We start from the raw sequence: 21486 nt of genomic DNA on the forward strand, positions 1-21486 counted from the left end.
TCGTTAAGCTTATCGAGCAGAGCCCGAGCCTTATTTTGGGCTCGACAATTTTGTTGAGCCGAGCTTGAGATTAATGATGTTCGGCTCGTTAGCTCGTGAACATGTTCGATAATAGGTTCGTGAGCTCAAAATTGAGCTCGACTCGTTTAGCTGGCTCGTGAGCTCGAGCTCGAGCTCGGCTCGTTTAAGTGGTTCAAGAGCTCGGCTCGTTTAGGTAGATCGTGAGCTCGAATTTGAGATAATTAATGAGTTATAATATTAAAATAATTATGTATGATAAATAATAATAAATTAAAAATTATATTAAAAATGTGAATGTTATGGCAATAATGGCATATTCCCGTAACCTCATTCTCATCTATTCCAAATCCCAAACCCTATTCGGCTATTCCCGTAACCTCACATATTCCCCCTGAATCCGCGCCTCCCGACCTCCGCCTGCCGTCGCCGAGGGTCTCCGGTCGTAGCCCAGGTCCGGTCGACCATTATCGAAGCAGAAATCGGTAGATTTGAGCGTGTATAGGTAGCGAGACCCCTTTCCCGTCCACCTCTAAACCGCGTACGATTTCCGACGATTCTCCGTTCTTCTGCCGGCGCCGAGGGCTGAAAATCCTTGTACCGTCTGGGTCGACTTTGATTGAGGCGTGAATCGAGAGTTTGGAAATCGTATAGGTCGCGAACCCTAGCTCTGATTCTGGTTTGGTTTCATCTCCAAATACAGTGGGCAAAACAATTAGAGACAAAAGTTCAAAAGTTTCAGCCTCTCAGATGTGTTTGAATATTGCTGCTACGACAATGAATTTAGTCTACCTGTTGTGGGGACTTGGACGCTAATCAAGTTCTTAATCATCATTGGGACTAATTAATCAATTATAAAACAGGGTCTAAAAATTTTTCTTTTTAAATTGCGGAACGTAGTGAAATAAAACATATATACATCTCAGTATATAAAATACAAATCCTGTATTACAAAACATTTATTCAAACTAGAGTTTAACATCTAATATCAATTGTTCAAACCCTATCTCAGATCAAAGTCCGAAGTCTCCACTCTAACTCGATCTCTCCTCATCTCCTCGACCCTGAACCTGTCCCACCTGTTGTCAAGTGCACATACAGACAAGACAACAGCCGGATAAACCGGTGAGAATAACTCCCAGTATAAATCAATGAAACATGCAATCATATAACAAATATAAAGCATGTAATCAGGTATCAACAATATGTAACGAATCTGAAACATAATCAATAACACAATGTCAACTATACTCGTAGCTACAAAATTCAGACTAGACTCAATCCTAGTCTAGGGATCCCAGGTTCCAGACGTCGGTCTGTATATATCGACTAACAGTAATAGAAAAGACTCCAGTTCTATCCACGCCGATATAATATCGATTAATAGTAATAGAAAAGACTCCAGTTCTATCCACACCGATACAGTATCGATTAACAGTAATAGACGAAGCCCCGATTCTATTCACATTGATATATTATCGATTACCAGTAATAGAGCAAGCCCTGATTCTATTCACATTGATATGACATCGATTACCAGTAATAGAACAAAGTCCGATTCTATCCACATCGATATAAAATCGATTAACAGTAATAGAAGGAACGATGAATCTAACCACATCGATATAATATCAATCAACAGTAATAGAAAAAGCTATACATCTATCCACATCGATATAATATTAACCAACAGTAATAGAAGAAGCTATCAGTCTACCCACATCGATAATCAATCATCCAGTGACAGTCTTTGGCACAACCGCCAATACACCATCTTATGACATCGTGCAATGTGCCCGTGGCGATCCCCCACTAACGGCACTTCTGTCATAAGATTTCTCTTCTAATACCTGTAATCTATAACTCAAGAAAACAAGTATAACAATCAATCAATGCAAATATCAATGCAATAAAGTAAAGTATGTGATTTAGGGAAACCCAAGTCTAAACCGACTCAAGTCCATCTCCCAATACCACATTGACTTATACCTTTCTCTTCTCGTTCAGAAGATGAAGAAGAATTCCCGACTCTATCTCGGTCCATTCCCAAATCTGGTAATCACAATATTGAACAGTCACAATATCAATAAATAACCCAATCCGGAACATGCTCTGATCAATATTTAAATCAAAATATACTCTGATCAATGTCAATCGACATACGGTATCATAATACAATCTAAATCAATACCGACTCTGATCAATATCAATCAACTGATGTTTTCGACGGTATAATAATATTGTCTCGATAATCCCGTCAATCCAAACATCACAGATATAATACCAAAACTCATAATCAATACTGACATAACTCCTAATCTCAACGATAACACAAATCTGATATCGAATCTCTGTCAATATCTTTCGAAAATCATAACAAATACAGAAACAATCTGTTCTTCAATCTGACTTCAATTCTATAATATCTACTGTAGCAGGAACACCATATCTGAATCATATTCAATTCTGACAATATCATAAATTCAAATCTTGTCTAAACGTAACAAAACTTACGTCCAGTTGTAGCCTGCGTTGATAGGAACACAGTACTATAATCGGATTCAAAAACAGACGGACGGATTTCTCACAAAAGGCGTAAGGATTTTCGGATGAAATTCTCTTTTCTTTCTTACCTCTGAAGCAAGAATCGTACATGTATATATATATATATATATATATATATATATATATATATATATATACAAACTTGCATGTAAAAGAAACGTGGCATCTTTTCTTACATCTTGGTCGGCGCTCGGGCGGTAATAATTTACCGCTCGGGCGCGACCCTTTTTGCCCAAGCCTTTCGAACTGTACCCTTGGCGCTCGGGCGGTCAAAAACTACCGCCCGGGCGCCACCTTCTCTGCCCGAACTTGTTCTTGTTGAACATTGGCGCTCGGGCGGTCGTCATCTACCGCTCGGGCGCCACTACTTCTGTCCAACACTCGTGTAATTAGTATACTTTGCCCCAATCTGGTCTCGCAATGGCCCGGCTACATCATTCACTTTCGTATAATCTCAATCATATCAATTAATCAACGTCTGATTACATGAATTAATTCTCGGGCATTACACTTAAGAAACTCATATTTGTTGGATTGTTAATGCAATGATATAAATATCTGTTAATGCAATGATATAAATTAATTCTAGCGTATGCACTCTCACTCCGTAGAAATTAATTTTAGCGTATGTAGAGACAAAAGTTCAAAAGTTTCAATCTGTTATTGCTGCAATGCTGCTACGGCAATTAATCTAGCGTATGCACTCTCACTCATAATTAATTCTACATATGATTATACGTATATAATCTTATTATTTAAAAATATTATGGTTTGAAATTAATTATACTTTAAAGTAAATAAATAAAAAAAATTAAAATATTTTAATATAAAAAACTGAATATCATACATCAAAGGCAACCGACTAGATATCTAATGTCGTCGCATAGAAGAAACCTTAGCATTGTGAGGTCCAAAAATACAAGGCCACGTACGTGATACATTATATAGTATCATATTATAATATGATATGGTCCAAAATTATATAGGCCCACGTAATTATTTATATTAATATATATATATATATAATATTCATTTATTCAAAATTCTAAAGTGTATCTTACAGAAATTACAATGTTATAACACTAGTAGAAAAATCGAATTTTACATCGGCAGGCTTTACTTCGGCAATAATAAATTACGAAGTAATACATTACCAATAACTTCAGTAATAACACAAGCGAAGTAAAATAATATATTTTTTACTTCGGATGTTTAAAAACACGGGTTTCACTATATTTTTTATTATATTTTACTTCGGCATATCAATGTTGACGAAGTAAAAAAATAAGAAAAATAAGTTCATGCTGAAGTAATAAGATGAACCGCGCAGATTAACAAAGGAAACTAAACTATACTGAACATTTAGCGACGGTTTGTCGCTAACAAACCGTCGCTGATTTAATCAGCGACGGTTTTTCATACAATCCGTCGCTACTACTGACGGTTTTTCAAACAATCCGTCGCTAACAGCGACGGTTTTTAACGAGCCGAGCTCGAGCTAAACCCGAGCTTCATAACTTCCGAACGAGCCGAGCCCGAGCTGAAAACCAAAGGCTCGTAACGAGCCCGAGCCGAGCAAATAATTTAACGAGCCAAGCCCGAGCCTGATACTGTTCGGCTCGGCTCATTTACATTCCTATAATTTATTAATTAAAAAAATTAGCTTGATTAAGCCCATTAATTATAAAGTTAAAAAGCTTTTTGTCTTTTTATTTAAACCTAAACCCACACACACCCCTAAACACCTACACACACAAACACACCGAACACGCACTAAGTCACGTACATTGAAAAGTGAAGAGAGGAATCGGCGAGACTTTTAGTTCTCGGGGTGTAGTAGTTTTGAATTTTTTTCTCCTTCGTTCTTCGCTTTCCTTCCTCGTTCTTCTTTCCAACAACGATCACTCAACTCTCCTGCATCCCAAGGTGGGTTTTTGGAGGGGTTTTGACAAGTGAAAGGGTAGAAAAAAATAGAAATCGTCATCCGTTTGTCGTCGACTTTCACCGCTACGGTATTCGTATTTCGAGCGTTTTAAATGCAAAGGCACGCCTTAATCTTCTTTTTTCTCATCTATCACACCATATTATATGTATGATGCATGTTTGCATGAAAATATGAAACACTACCTTGTATTTTCGTTTTTATGGCATATTATGCATAAAACTAGAGTTTTCTTATTTTAAAACTCTTCATAATGATGCACAAAGGGACTGCCATGATAGGGGTATTTGAAGGGATGTTTTTTCACATATTTAAGGGTCCCTAGGTGTATGTTTAAAGGCTGGAAAATATAGGAGACCATTGTAAACGAAAATTGTATGTTTCAGAGTCCTAGGGTACGGTTGAAGGGCTAGGCGTGTTTGGGTCTGGTAGGTTCGGTCCAGCAGCATTTCATGGGTTTGTTCTAGGTCTTAGGATGGTTGGGTAGAGGCTAGACATGGTGGTTAAGGGCTGGAGTCGAAATTAGCCTAGGTTCGAATCATATTAGGACAAGAACTTTTGGTGCAAAAAAATTCAGTAGCTCCCTAGACGTGTTCAAAGGACTTAATGGGCTTGATTTGGGTAGAATATGGTTTAATTAGGTGTTGTTAAACTTTGATTCAAGTTTGGTAAAATTTCGTTAAGTTTTGAGTTCATACGAGTCAAAACCGGGAAGTACGACTAAGTTTAAAAACGAATTAGAGAATCTGTCAAAAAGGTAAGTTCTAAGCCTAAGGAATATTTATGGGAGTGTTTTAAGGTTATATGTTATGTTTGGAATGATTTGGGATGTTGTTTCGAGATCTAAGGAAAATATGAAAAATTATGCTGCTAAGGGGTAAAACAGTCATTTTGCACCCAAAAATTAGTAGACGCCATGGCCGTGTCCTGAATGATGTTTTATATGCTAAAATTATTATTTTACATGTTTATCAATTTTATATGTTAAAATGTCAATTTTAAATGTTTATATATTTTTATGATGTTAAAAGGTTTATTTAAGTGTTTATGGATCTTATGATTTTATGATGTAAAGATATTTATTTAAAATATTTATGATTTTAATATGTTAAATTATGATTTTTAAATGTTTATAGATTTTTATAACTTAATATTGACATTTAAAAGATATGTTGCATGCTTGGTTTAAAAGAAAAACTATATTATATGCATGTTTTTATTAAGTGATGGAAATACGAAATGTTAAAGGATGTGAAGGGATTGTGACTAATACGATGATATGTTGGAGATATCGTGAGGGTTATGGTTCTAGTGGGAGCCCGACGATCGTGTTTCCTTGGATACATATACAAATACGTTAATATGTTAATACGTAGGCCAAGGCCTAGTTGACCGGTGAGAGTGTTGCTAGTATCCTCCCTCCCAGTACTGTGGTTTTCTCCAGATGGATCCATCGGCCAATACGAATACGAACTTCACAAGAAAATGGACCTTTAGTGACGGGAAATATCATCACTACATAATCAAATCCCGTCATTAAATACTTTTAATGACGGGAAATTTCCCGTCATGGACCGTCGTTATTGCCCTCGTAGGTAAAGGTAATTAATGAGGGGAATGATGTCCCGTCACTAAAGGTAGCAACGGATTTCTAATCCGTCGCCAAATTAGCGACAGTTTTATAATCCGTCGCTAATTTTAGCGACGATTACCTTTGAAGACCGTCGCTAATTTTCGCAACGGTTTTGTTTATGTTATCCGTCGCTAATTTGTTTCGTAAAATAAAAAATAATAATTTTATTAATTTAATAAATCTAATAAAACAAAAAATAGAAACTAAAATTTTGTAAAAAAGAAAAATTTTAAGTATTGTTAAGTAGTAAAATTATGTAAAAGTAAAAAATTTTAAGTGTTATTAAGTGGTGAAAAAAAATTAAAGTGATATGGTAAAATTGTGTAATAGAGAAAAATTTTAAGTGTTTTGTGAAGAGGTAAATTTGTGTGAGAAAGAAAATTTTTAAGTGTTGTGAAGTGTTGTAGAGGGAGATGGCGGTATTTATAGAAATGGTGCGACGGTTTTTGATTAAACCGTCGCTAGTAGCAACGGTTTGACAAAATACTGTCGCAAATTTAAAAAAACGTCGCTCATTTTAGCGATGGTTATTATTCGACTGTCGCTAATTTAAATTTTGCGACAGATTAAAGTCAAACCGTCGCTATATTTAGTGACAGATTTGAAAAACCGTCGTTATATTTAGCGACCGCTTTGAAAAACCGTCGCTATATTTGCGACGGTGTTAATTTACCGTCGCTAATGTTTATAGATGCGACGGTTTTGATAACACCGTCGCTAAATATAGCGACGGTGATTAATCCGTCGCTATATTTAGCGATTTTTTTATTAAAAAAACTCTTGTAATGACCACTTTTGTGTACCCTCATTATTTTTTTGTCATTATTGATCAAATTTCTTGTAGTGGAATACGAATACGAGTTACAATCACGATCTGAATTCAACACACACGAATATGAATATGTTGATATGGATATGGATATGAATACGATTACGATGAATATGAATATGTTTATGTTGATATGAAAATGTTTTATTTAAAGTTTATGCATCATGAAAACGTTTACGAAAACAGTATGTTTAAAGTTTATGCATATTCATGAAAACGATATTTTTAAGTACAAGTATTTTTCACTGTTATATATGATATGTAAATGTATTACTTATAATCAATTTTATGGTATGTTGAGTCTTTATACTCACTAGGAGTGATTGATACAGATGAATATGATAATGGAGGTCTTGATGGTTGATATTACTGGACTGAAGGTGCACATAACCCGGAGACCGACGCTAGTTTTCCGCACTAGTTATGAATTATGATTTTAAGATTATGTTAAAGATATTTTATGACTTGTATTTATGTTTCTGAGTGGTTTTTGAGAGGTTATAGTATATGCTATACTTTTCAAATGTTGTTTTTAGGTTGGTAAAACGTTTGACGATTTTATGCTTTAAACTATTTCCTTTAGATTTTTAAATGTCAGTTGGTTGGGTTATTTTAAAATGAAGTCAAAAATACTTTAATTATTTCATGCAAGTGTTCGGCCAATGCTAGTAAGGTTTTTTTTGTTTTAAAAAAAATTTAGTACTTTTTAAGCAAAATGAATAGCAAACATTTCAATTCGGCCGAAATTACTATGTATATACATATATATATTTTTAAAATACTTTTTCACCATTTAAAATAAATCAACCCACTATTATTTTAAAATAAAAAATAAATTAATTCAAAGTATAAAGTCGTGAAACGTCAACTAACCTAAATTATAATTATTTCAAAAATAAACTTAACTCTAACATCCTCTCAAAAGGATCAGAAGTTATTAAAATTTTTAAGTAATCATAAACCATAAACTTGTTTTATTTGCGAAAACAAGCGACGGTCCTCGAGTTGTGTGCACCTTCAGTCCAGCAAGATCAACCATCAAGACATCCATTAACATCAATCTCACGCTTAACTGCATCGATAACACCTAGTGAGTCTATTGACTCAGCAAACCTTAACTATGATAGCAAGTAATACATATATATTCACAAGTAACAGTGAAAATATTTTTAATAAATATTTATTTCCTTTTGTGACACAATGACCCGTTTTAAAATAATAAACTCTATAATGCTGAAGCTTTAAAAAAAATAGACTTGCAGGAAAGTAAGTGCTTTAAAATTTTTTGGCAAAGTTTCCCTGTAAAAAGGAGCTCACCACCTGCCTCAAGCAATAAAACCAATACATCATAAAAATTCTCACAATTAATACATAAAGATATACAAAATCAAAAGTATTGCATTTGATAACCAAAATAATTTAGTCAAGTTTAAACTCCAAAAATATCAAATATTTTACAACAAAAGATATTCACCACTTCAACCATTACAAAAAAAAATACTTTCTTAACTATCCATTGACAAAATAATCATTTCATCCTTCCTCCAAGCTTGGCACATTTCTTTCTTCCGTCTCGACACCACGCCTTATCAGTCTCGGTTACCTGCATCTGCATCTCATGAACACAGCTAAAATGAGTTATAAAAACTCAGCAAGTAGACCTTTAAATAACAAGTACATATACCATAGTGTAATGAAGGAATCTATATCATTTCTTAACCGTATTATGCCATCAGTCAATAAAATACGTATATAACAATTATAAGATGTCATCTATAGAAAATTTCATTTCTTTTCATTCGTATGGTATTGATAGGTCATCAGTCAATGGTACACATGTACGTCTCAGTCAAAATCAGTCACAGTACATGTCATTATGTTGATCAACTTCAGTCAAGCGGGTTTAGAATTACCACAGGTAACACCACAATACAATATAACAATCAAGCCATAAAAACATTCATTGAAATATTTTATCAAACACGTGGTGTGCGTGCTAAAGAATTAGCTCATTTACTTTGCTATTGTCAACAATTTCATTTCCTTTCAATATATCATTACATAAAATATACATAATCAATGATTTAAAGGAGTTAAAATCAATAGAAACTTCATTTATCATATACATAGCTCATGAGATGCATTTAAACGAAAAGTCTACTTACAATCCAATATACAAGTAGTTGCTTAGTTCTTTAGGGATTCCTACAACACATTAATAATAATACCATCATTCATTATATTAATAACCTTACCTCAACATTCAAACCAAACAAACCAATATCTTTCATTCAGTCACTAGCCCAAGGAAAATAAGCTTTCTTACCTTGTTCCTAGACTCTTGAGGAGAAGAACACCTAATCTCCAAGCAAAGATTAAGGCTTCAATCAAAGATAAATGTCTTGGAAGAAATTGGATTGAAGGAGAAATGAGAACCCTAGCTCTAACCGATGGAGAGAGGAGAAGGAGAAGGGAGAAAATGAAGAAAAAGAGAAACAACATCTATTAAAATCCTTCCGAAACCTCAAAACACATTTTTTTAACTTGTTGGGCTCTTGGGCGGTCACAAATTACCGCCCTAGCGCGGACCATACTGTTAGAAACCCAAAAATCCAGAAGCAGTGGCGCTCGGGCGGTCGTTTCTTACCGCTCGGGCGCCGCTCTGCGCACAGCCACATCAATATCTGTGAGGGCCCGTGCTCCTGATTAATATTTAATGACCAAACAACCAGGATTTATTAATGTAAACAGCGAAAGAGAATTAAAATTTTCCATTTCGGGCCTACAGAAATTTCGGCATGACCTATTCGTAAATAGGACATCCCAGAAAAATCCAAAACATCACAACCAATATTTATATACTCGAAAAAAGTCATAACATCAATTCACAACCTACAGCCGCACTGGCCAGGACTAAACACGTGCAGAGCCGGCAAGGCTCGATCACACAACTATCAATTCAAAACATCGTAAAAATAACAGTACAGCTACACGGGGCATCTCCCCGGTAAATGTATGACTCCATAATATAGTATATATATATCTGGGAACTCTCAACCACGACTCGACGACTGGGCACCACTACCTGACGCTCCACCAGACGCGTCAAATCCTCCTGGATAACCTGCTATGGCATCAAAAACAACCACATCATAAAAAAAAACGAGGGGTCGGGCCCCAGTACGACGAACCAGTAATATTACGACAAATATAACTGACATGAAATAAAATCAAGTACAATGTGATACAATGCAATGTAATGCAATGCAATGCGTGAAAGGTAACAACAAAATAATGGATACCAAAGCGGAGTCCAAATGAAACGCATCAGCAACAGTAACAGTGGCCACCCGTGGCAGGACTGCAGCAACGTAATATCATGCCGCCGCTCATCCATGCACGTAGCATCGAGGGTACGGGTGCGACCCGCTCAGCCCTCATGCAAGTCATCAGGAGTGCTAATCCTACCCACCCTCTCCATCGATGACGCTACAACTCGATAGATCAGTAACAATAGCAATCAACGGAGTCAAGGCTCGAAATGCTATGCACTAATGAGATCAACTCAAATAAATGCGTGAATGCAATCACGTTATTCACAAAAGCACATAAAGCACGCCAAAACTCATACATAATACTTAACGTCATTTCACATCACTATAGACGTCATAATAAAACAGTTCATGCGTACCTCAACTGACTTTAATTTACCACAAAATATCTTAAATCCTCAAGAAAGTCCTGGAAATGCCAACTCAGACAAATCACCTGAATTTTAATTTAAATAGTCTTATTATCATATAAAAATTCCAGAACCATTTAAATTCACCCAAAATCCAATTTCAACTATTTAGGCATTTTTAATTCCTAAAATTCCAATATTCGACTAAAATGCCTAAAATAAATCATTTCTATTTTAATTCGTCGCAAAGCATCGAACTAGCTGATACTCGATTTATAGCCTCACTAATTCGAAAATATCTACTTAAATATTCTAAAAATCGCTAACAGATTTCTAGAATTTGATCGATACCTCGATTCAACTGAAAGTTTGTACCTACATCCAAAATATAATCAATATCAATATTGATATCAAATTTAACCAAAAATGGAGAAACCCTTAAACAATTTCTGGAATCATAGTTTATACCTCAATATATATACCAAAACGAAGCTTATGACCCAGATAACAAAAGCCCTCAATCAATTTCCGAACTCCGGCGACGTACGGTGACGATTTAGCGGAGAAAGGGGCGACGGGTTACGGACGGGTTTTTGAGAATCTCGATTTTTCCTATCAAAAGTGGTATCAACGGAAAGCTTACGTCGAGAGCTTTCTAACCATATATTTACTTAAATTTTTCGGCGACCGATGACGGAGATATGGGCGGTCAAAGGTGGCGAAAATGAGTTTAAATTTTTTTACAGAATGTTACGGAAGAATAGCGCGGTTTCCTACGAGGAATTGATCAGGATGATGATGTTCCTTATTTATAATATATTAATTTCTAATGGGCTAGGCTTTAGGGCTAATGGGCTGGTCTTGGGGAATTTGGGCTCTCACAATATCGCTTCCGAAACGCCTCTTCCCTTCAGAATTAGAAAAGGTGGTAAATATGAAAGTTGTAGCCCTATGTCTTGGTTTTCATATCCAATTGGTCTCATGTCATTTGAAGGTATGAGTAAAGATTTATGCTCATTCTTCCAACATGTGACATTGTAGGAACGACGATATGCACGACACACTTCGGGGCGCTTTTGGCTCGTCTTCCCTAATGATTTGAACAAAACTAAAAACACGAAAGTTATAGTCTTATATCTTATCTTTCTAATGAAAGAGGCCTCACATCAATTGGATCAATATACAAAACATTATGCTAAAAACCACAACTGCCAAAGTTTCATACTGGTACAACACTTCCATTACCTATAACTCAAATTCAACCTTCTATTCTACCCATCCATTATCTATTCCATTCTATAACATTCATTACCATTCATATCATAATGTAAAGCCATAAACCATCACAATAAAAATATCGTATTTCATAATAAAAGACACGAACGATCGGTTATTACACCTTTCATCATATACTTTTTTTTCCTTTTCATCATAGACGTATACGTTCTCCTGTTTATAGAATTCAGATCCTCAATTGTGACTTTCGTATTAGCTGTAGGTCGATGGATCCATCTACGTATTACCACGATATCAGGCGACGGGGACATCAACGATACTCTCACCCGTCAATTGAGCCTTGTCCTTACATATCATCGTATCATCGTATTAGTCACAATCAATTCACATTCTTCAACTTTTCATATTTCCATCACTTATAAAAATTCATGCACATATAAATCATTTTTCTTTTAAACCAAGCATGCAACATGTCTTTTAGCATTAATTTTTTCATCATAAAATTACATAACATTTGAAATAGAAATTTTAATATTTATTACACCATTCAGGGCATTGCCAGAACGTATAACGTTTTTCAGGTGTAAAATTACCGTTTGCCCTGAACCCTAACTTTCCAATTTTATCCTTAGACTTTTAAACGACGACCCAAATCATTCCAAACTTGACATAACACCTTAAAATATATACCCCTAAATAATTCTTAGACGTAAAATTAAGTTTCTCGACTAATTTCTCGATTCGTTTTTAAACTTAGACGTACAACCCGATTTTGACTCGTATTGACTCGAAACTTAACAAAAACTTACCAAACTTGAACCAAAGCTTATTTACACCTAACTAACCCATATACGATCCAATTCCAGCCCATCCAAGACCCATAGACCAGCCTACAAACCTTATGAATGTTTTTGCACAAAACCCTAGCCCTAATTGGTTTGATTCCTAGATTGACTCGGCTCCAGCCCCTTAAGCACAATGTCCAAACCTTAGTTGACCCTCATAGGACATAGAAAAAACCCATAAAATGCTTCTGGACAAAAACCTAGCACCCCTAACATGCCCATCCCTTCACCCGTGCTCAAAGAAGCCTCGCACGACTCTCCTAGGCGCGGCTCATGCCTAGCCCTCGAGCCAGCCACTGTGCTGCCTCCCTAGAACGATCATGCAGCCCCCTAATTAAGGTCCCCTGGTTGTGCCCTGTCAGCAGCTAAGAGTCGTGGCCCTCAAGGATGCCCAAGCCGAAACCCTAGCCTATCTTCATCCCATATTTTCGTCCATCTTGGTTACCCTCCTTGTCCAGCCTTCTCACATGCACTTAAGGGTCCTTAACATGTTAAAAAACATCCCTTCCCATAGCCTTACCATGGCAGCCCCTTTATGCATCAATAACATAAGTTTTAAATCATAAAAACATGAGTTTTGGGCATCACATGGCACAAAAACAAAAGTAAACAAAAGGGAAGCAACTTTTTCATGAAAACATGCATCAAACATATAATATGATGTAATAGATGAGAAGAAGAAGATTAAGGCGTGCTTTTGCGTTTATTACGCATGAAAAACAACTTGGCGATGTGAGCATGTCGACGAAGAAAATGCCTTATGCTGATTTTTCTTCAAAAACGTGACCTTCCCCTTCAATATTCACGTGTGGTGTCTGCACTTGCTGAATAAGGAGTCCTAGTAATTCTTTAGGTGAAGGGGGCCTGTGGATTATGGGGTTGGGGGTAGGTTTTTAGGCTTTTATATATTAATTAAAACTCATAGTATAAGCTTAGACCCATTAATATAGTATAATAGGTCTATTAAACCTCATAGTTAATATTTAAAATATTTTGTTTAGGAAAGTTTGTGAAAATAATAGCCGAGCTCTCGAAAAGTCCCTATTTTTATCAAAAATCTATCACTGGTTTAAAAACTACCCGACTTTTAAAAATACCTCAAAACACATCATTTTCGAAAATTCCATTTAAAATACACCACACATTAAATAATCAAAAATAATTAATTAATAAAAATATTTTCTCTTACATGGTCCCGTCTCTGTTCCTCGATCGCGTCTCAAATAACCTTTAAAACACAGTTTTATGCATTCTAATAGAAAACCATATTTTTAAACATGTGATCATGTGTATCGTAATTAATTCATGTCATTAAAACTAGGGGTGGGTGTCGGTCGGTTTGGTCCGATTTTTCTCTATAACGGTTCGGTTTTTCGGTTTTGAATATATCTTGTTCAAAACCAAACCATTTTATTACGGTTCGGTTCGGTTTTTTATAATATGGTTCGGTTTATATGGTCGGTTTTATAATATTTTGTTACGAAATAAAATTATACATCATTTGATGCTTGATGGATGCAACACATGTAAAAGAAACAATGACAGTAGATGAATAGAACATATATGATTATAATACACTTATGACTTAACAATCTAAGCTTCAATAACAATTTGAAATAGAATTTCAAACAATAGCTCTCTCAATAAAAGAATATACCATTATTAAATTCTAATATTGGACTTGTCAAATGACTAAGGCCTATTTATTAGTTCATTATATAAAAAGCCCTATAGTTAAATATAATATGGTCGGTTCGGTTATTTCGGTTTTCTAGGGATCAAAACCGTAAACCGAACTGAAAAACCGAATTTCTTTAATTTTGAGACCGTAATCGGCCATAAAACCGATAAAATCGAACCATTTAAACCGAATTTTTCGGTCGGTTAGGTTATTTTGGTTTTCTAGGGATCAAAATCGTAAACCGAACTGAAAAACCGAATTTCTTTAATTTTGAAACCGTAACCGGCCGAAAAACTGATAAAATCGAACCATTTAAACCAAATTTTTCGGTCCAGTCGGTTATTTCGATTTTCACCAAACTGTGCCCACCCCTAATTAAAACCATTTAATTAGTAATTTTTCATTTTTCCTAGATTTGCATGTAGTTGGATTACGTTATCGTATTTTTGGGCCTTACAACTACATTAGCCTTTCTCGGATGATAGCTAATATCGCAGTCATATTCCTTCACCGACTCTAACCATCTTCGTTGCCTCATATTCAATTCATTTTGAGTGAAGAAGTACTTCAAGCATTTATGATCAATGAAAATCTTACACTTTTTCCCAATACTTCTCGGAAAAAACACAATTTACCCAAGTAATTTTCGCAATTGCTTTTCAAACGTTAAAGTTATGAAATTCTTTATTTTAGTTCGTAAAATCTCAAAAATTGCATTTCTATCCCAATAAACTTTCAAATTCAACCAATTTAGGCCATAAAATTCTCAAAATTCATTGTTTTCATCCCTACAATTCCAGAACTTACGGAAACACCCCTGGTTTTCTAGAAATCACAAAACAGCCCGTGAACTTCTTAAAATTTGCCACTTATCAGCCCTTGAATTTTTGGCCTTGTGAAGAAACTAAACCCTTAAGCTCTCGGTTTTTGCATTTTTGTCCCTAAAATTTTTAATTTTTGCAATCAACTCCCCAAATTTCGTTCCTCCATTCTTAAGCCCGCAAATTCTTAATTTGGTTCATCTTATTCCTTTACATTATTAAATCTTATATTTTATGCCCAATTTCTCTAATGTTGAATGTCATCTCTTAAATCCAACTTAAGTAGAGCATGCAACCTATTTTCCTCCATGTTCTTATTATCCCAAGCAATTGCATTAACCAGTTTAACATTTCATGCAATAAAATCAATATAAAAATATTAAACTACTAGATTATCAGTAATCAGAGTCGTGTCTGGCTCTGCTTCAGCCTCCTCAGCATTCATGACATAAGCTCTGCCAACAATGGGTCCTTTCTTCTTAGGGAAATCCATGGCTTTATGTCCTTCATCTTAGCAAATGAAACACTTTTATGTTCCCCACATGCACTTGCCAAAGTGTGGGCGATTGCATTATTTGAAGAGTGCCCACTCTTCAGGTTTTAAGGCTCCAAAATGTGGTGGCTTCTGTTGCCCTGGTTTCTTCAGCTATCCTTGGGGCTTTTGTCACCTTTGAGCTTCGGGAGGTCCCGTAAATTGCCACTTATTCGAGGCATTTTTTACCTTACAATTTATCTCTACCTTAGATGAAATTTCGTCCTCAAAATTAAAACTCACCAAATAACTTCGGTTAGCGACTCTTCATGTCAGTCTCGATTTCCCAAGTAGCTTCCTCCTCTAAATGATTTAACCACTTGATTTTGATCATTTGGATAACTTTACTCAGAAACCTTCTTTCTTTCATGTTCAGAATTTGTATAGGCATTTCCACGTACAAAATTTGGAGTCAATCGCAGAGGTTCATAATTTAGTACATGTGAGATATTCGACAAATATTTTCGCAGCATCGAGATGTAGAACATATTATGCACCCCAGCTAGCATTGGTGGCAACACAATTCTATAAGCTAATATTCCAATCTTCTCTAAAATCTCAAACGGACCTATGAACCTCAGACCGAGTTTGCCTTTCTTGTCAAACCTCGTAACACCCTTCATAGGTGCTACTTTCACAAATACGTGGCTACCCACTGCAAACTCTTGCTCCCTTATTCGCTTATCAGTGTAACTCTTTTGGAGACTTTGAGCAGTGTTCATCCTATCTTGGATATGACTACTGGCTCTGTTGTATGCTTGATCAAATCAGGACCGAATTTTTCTCTTTCTCCAATCTCGTCCCAATGTATCAGTGATCTACACTTTCTCCCATAAAGTGCCTCGTAAGGAGCTATACATATAGATGACTGGTAGCTATTGTTATAGGTGAACTCCACTAGAGGAAGCTTCGGCTCCCAACTTCCTTAGAAATCGATCACAAAAGCTCGGAGTAGATCCTCCAATATTTGAATCACACTTTTGGACTGACCATCGCTTTGAGGGTGAAACTCGGTAGTGATCAACAACTTTGTTGAAAACTAAATTTCGGCGTTTGACAAAATATGAACCAACTGAAAATACAAACCAACTGATCGAGTAAACTGAACTCAACAACTGATCGAGTAAACTGAACTCAGCAACTGAATCTAGTAAACTAATCTACGCAACTGAAACGCAATGTAGTTATTCTCCTCACCAGAATCTGGAACACGTCAACCGACAGATAATACATTCAGACGTATGCTTTTAAGCTAAGCATCCTTCAACTAAACATGTCTCGGGAAAGAACATTCAACCGACAAAGAGACATAGAAGACTGCAACTGAATATGAAACGCCGCACTTCAATCAATACAGCTTAGAACAACGAATTTCGGCTAAAGCAGTTAAGACGCCGCATTACAAAACAAAGATTCAAATATATCTCAAGTTACCTTTGGAAGGGAAGCTTATAAATATGACAGAAGAACAGCTGAATAAAAAGAGAGATCACTCTATTCAAAGCTTGTTGTTATTCTGACAAAATCTTAGCTCACTCTTACTTGGTTTATTCGTAGCAGTCAAGGCTACAATTTGAGCTTACTAACACTTTGTAATAATCGTTAAATTCGATAGTGCTAAGATCAATTATGCACTGAGAACATTTTGTAATACTAAGAGTTTCAGCTTTTTGCAGTGGTAAGTCCAAACTGAAGTGGGTCAGTACAAATCTTGTATTCGATCAAAGTCTTTTAGTGGAAATCCTATCCTTGAGATAGAAGGGGTGACGTATGAGTAATTGAAATCTCAGAGCATCCAGAAACAATCCTTGTGTATTTTATTTCAGTTTTGTATTCTATCTTTCAGTCAGTTACTTTCCGCAACTACTTTAGTTTAACTGATTGTCATTGACCAGCAAAACCCCCTTCTAAACACTCTTGATACGTTAATCGATCCTATCAAGTGGTATCAGAGCGGTTGAATCTTGTTCTTGAATACTTTTGATCTATAAACTTGCTAGCATGACTTCATTCAACAAAATTCCTATGTTCTCCAGAGAAGAATTTGATGATTGGAAAATCAGAATGCAGGCTCATTTAGCTGCACAAGATGATGACATGTGGTATGTCATAACTGATGGACCCATGAATATTCTAAAAACAAATACACCAGTTGCCATAACAGAAGGGGCACCACAAAGAATAGAAAAGCGCAGAGATGAATGGAAAACTGAAGATAAAAGAAAAGAAAATCTTGATAATGTGGCTAAAGACATTCCGTACAAAACGCTGGACAAAGTAACCTTCAGCAAAATAAAGATGTGTAAGTCAGCCAAACAAATTTGGGAAAAGCTGATCCAACTGTGTGAAGGAAATGATCAAACCAAAGAAAATAAACTTTCTGTTGCTGTTCAAAAGTTTGATAACATCAAAATGAAAGCAGGAGAAATAATGCACGAGTATGATGAAAGAATAAGCAGTATCATCAATGAGTTAAATGCACTTGGAAATGTGTATACTAACAAAGAGATTGCACTAAAGGTAATGAGAGGTCTTCCCAAGGAATGGGATGTCAAAACCATGGCAATGAGGGAGTCCAAAGATCTGAACCAAATTGAACTTCATGATCTGTTTGCTGATTTAAAGGCTTATGAATTTGATCTGCAGACCAGAGAAGGAGAACCATCTACCCCTGCCGTCACAACTGCTCTAGCTGCTGTAAGAACAGAACCTATCAGTTCAGTCGACAAACCTGCTGATCAGTTGAGCAGTGATGCTATGTCATTGTTCATCAAAATATTTGGAAGGTTCATGAGAAAGAATCAAGAAAACTTCCAGAAGCCATACCAAAGGAACAACTCCAAAGATGAATCAAATGCCTGCTACAACTTTGGCAAATCAGGTCACTTTATTGCTGATTGTCCTAAACCCAAGAAGGACAATCAAGGCTCAACTGACAAAAGAAAGAAATCATATGAGCACAAAAGAAGACTCAAGGAAGATAAAAGTCCTTCAGAAAGAAACATGAGGTACTCTTAGATGAAGAAAACAAATCTAAATGGGCAGAAACTGACAGTGAGAAGTCACAACCAGAAAGCTTATGCATCTCTAGTGATGATGAGAAAGTCAAGTGCTTGATGGCTAATGATGCAGAAGAAGAATCATCTAGCCAACAGGTATTTGATTTCAGCTCAACTGATTTTACACGAGAAGAACTCATTCTAACACTACATGACATGGTAAATGAGTATCAAAAGCTTGCATCATCATTTGAAAAAATCAAAGCAAAGCAAACTGATCCCACATACAATAAAACCAAAACTGATGAATCGGTTGATGGGTTGAGTCTAAAAAGGGAAATTGCTGAGTTAAAAGCAGAGAGAAACAAAAATCAGTCATTAATCCAGAAGTTGATTCTTGAAAACTCAAAACAGACTGAGCTCATTCAGTCTTGGAACAAGTCATCTACTGCACTGAATGAGATGCAGAATTCACAAAAATCAGTTTCTGATAAAACTGGTTTAGGGTTCAACACTCAAGGAGAAATGTATTCAAATGATACTCAACCAAAGCTAAAAATAGACAAAGGGAAATACATTCACTTTGTCAAAACAGCAGCGGTACAAGAAAAAATTGAGCCCAGTAAACTGATTGAGCAACCTAATGAGAATATGAACAAGGCTAGAAGATATGGGATTGGTTATAGTAAAAAATTCTCAACTGATTCACAAAGTCAGTCATCAAATAGGTTTCACAAGGACTATTCGACTAACTATTTCAATTACTATAACTGCAAGCCAGTTCAGAAGAGATATAGACTGAACAATCAGTTGAATAAAGCTAAAAAAAAATATTGTATCATCTGTACACTACACACCAAGCACACAAAAGCCGAGAAAAACCATTTGGAATACATCTACTGGAAATTCTGTTAGACTAATCCAAGTGTGGGTTCCTGAGGGACTAATCAGCTCAGGACCCAAATAGAAATGGGTACCAAGTTATATTATGTGTGTGATTGACGGTAACAGGTACAAACAAAAACTCAATATGGTATTTGGACAGTGGATGTTCGCGACATATGACAGGAGATGCAAGTGCGTTATCTCAACTGATCAAATACAGTGGTCCAAACATCAGTTTCGGGGACAATTCCAAAGGTAGAACTGTGGGTAAGGGTAAGCTTATCCATGGTAACTTTACTTATAAAGATGTTCAATTAGTAGAAAACCTGAGGTATAACTTGATTATCATCAGTCAGTTATGCGACAGTGGATTCTCAGTACAATTTGACAAAAACTCATGTTTAGTCAAAACTTCAACTGATGAAATCATACTAACTAGCAAACGTTTTGGAAACACATATAAAGTCAGTTGGAATGATCAAACTTATGCACCAGTTTGTTTTATTACTTCCAAATCATCTAAAAACTGGTTGTGGCATAAGAGACTAAATCATTTAAACTTTAAATCCATTGCCTATCTGAGTAAACATGAACTTGTAACTGGTTTGCCCAAAATAGATGTAATAGCCGAGCCCGGTGTACGGTACGGTTTAAGCTTTATTGTGTTAATTGGGTTATGTGATTAGATGATTATAGTTGTGTTTTGGGCTATAGTATTATTGGTTATTATTTATTTGAGGTGTTAGTTGGTGTTGATTGTTCGTTTCAGCGTTTCGAATCGATTTTTAGTTGTTTTGTTACTGTTCATTGCCGTGAGTAGAGTGCACCCGCGCTCTTAGATGAGTGCCCCCGCGGTGTACTATTCATGATTTTGGTTTTGGAGGGCCGTGGCATCACCGCACCCGCGGCAGTGCAAGGACCGCACCCGCGGTGAGACCGCACCCGCGGTAATTGCAGCACCGCACCCGCGGTGTTCGTGCATGGGATTTATTTTGGTTGCCGTGAGCTTAGCGCACCCGCGGTGCTTGTGTGACCGCACCCGCGGTGTAAGTATGGGCGAGTTTTTAAGTGACTTTTTGGGAGTTGTTGGCCATACCTACCTTATCTTCTTTCCTCCATTTCCGATTTTCTCTCTTTTGGCAAGGGTTTTCATCCATTTCTTTAGCTTCCTACCTTTGATTCTTGGAGTTATTTGGATTTCCGACTTGAGATCATCGTTCTCCGTGGTATAAGGAAGCTTAGGTAAGTTTTTGGTGCGATTCTAATGAGGTTTCGAGTTAAGGGTTATTTTGGATTTGATGTTTTGATGGTTCTATGGATTATTTAGCATGGACTCTTGGATTTAGTCTTGATATTGGTGTTATTTATGGATTATTGTTGTAGGTGGTGTACCAAGAGTATAGTTGGAGGTGTTCTATTGGTTTGTAAGTGGAATTTCATCCTTTTTGCTCACATGATATTATATGTATTGTGTTTTAAAGGTTTCAAAGTGTTATTCCCTTCCATTGATCCATTGTTATGTATTGATTTCATTGATTATCTATTGGAGGCATTGATGTCTCACTATTGTTAAAAAGGGAATACAAGAGATATTATGAGATTGCGAAACGACGGCCTTAAATGCTATTGAGAATTCAAATGTTTTATTGGATTGATAAATATATAGCAAGAGAATTGCATGCAATTAGATGATCATCGACCATAGGCTTTTATCCCCTCACAGTTATCGATTTATATCGATGGGATATTGGCAACCATAGTCACAGATACTATTGATATCAATCCAACCATAGAAAAGAGAATACCATCGTATTGCTA

The 21486-nt window shown here is 36.0% G+C and overlaps 1 long non-coding RNA gene across 1 annotated transcript; it reads right to left on the reverse strand.

The window, feature by feature from the left end:
• Window positions 1–9854: 9854 nt before the first annotated feature.
• On the reverse strand, window positions 9855–11531 carry LOC140828430 (uncharacterized). The gene is made up of 3 exons (XR_012117198.1): window positions 11138–11531; window positions 10679–11044; window positions 9855–10111 (listed from the first exon to the last, which is right to left on the reverse strand). It is a non-coding gene; the product is annotated as an uncharacterized lncRNA (long non-coding RNA).
• Window positions 11532–21486: the final 9955 nt, after the last annotated feature.

This window comes from Primulina eburnea, chromosome 3 (genome assembly GCF_022965805.1).
Source record: "Primulina eburnea isolate SZY01 chromosome 3, ASM2296580v1, whole genome shotgun sequence".
Classification (NCBI taxonomy): domain Eukaryota; kingdom Viridiplantae; phylum Streptophyta; class Magnoliopsida; order Lamiales; family Gesneriaceae; genus Primulina; species Primulina eburnea.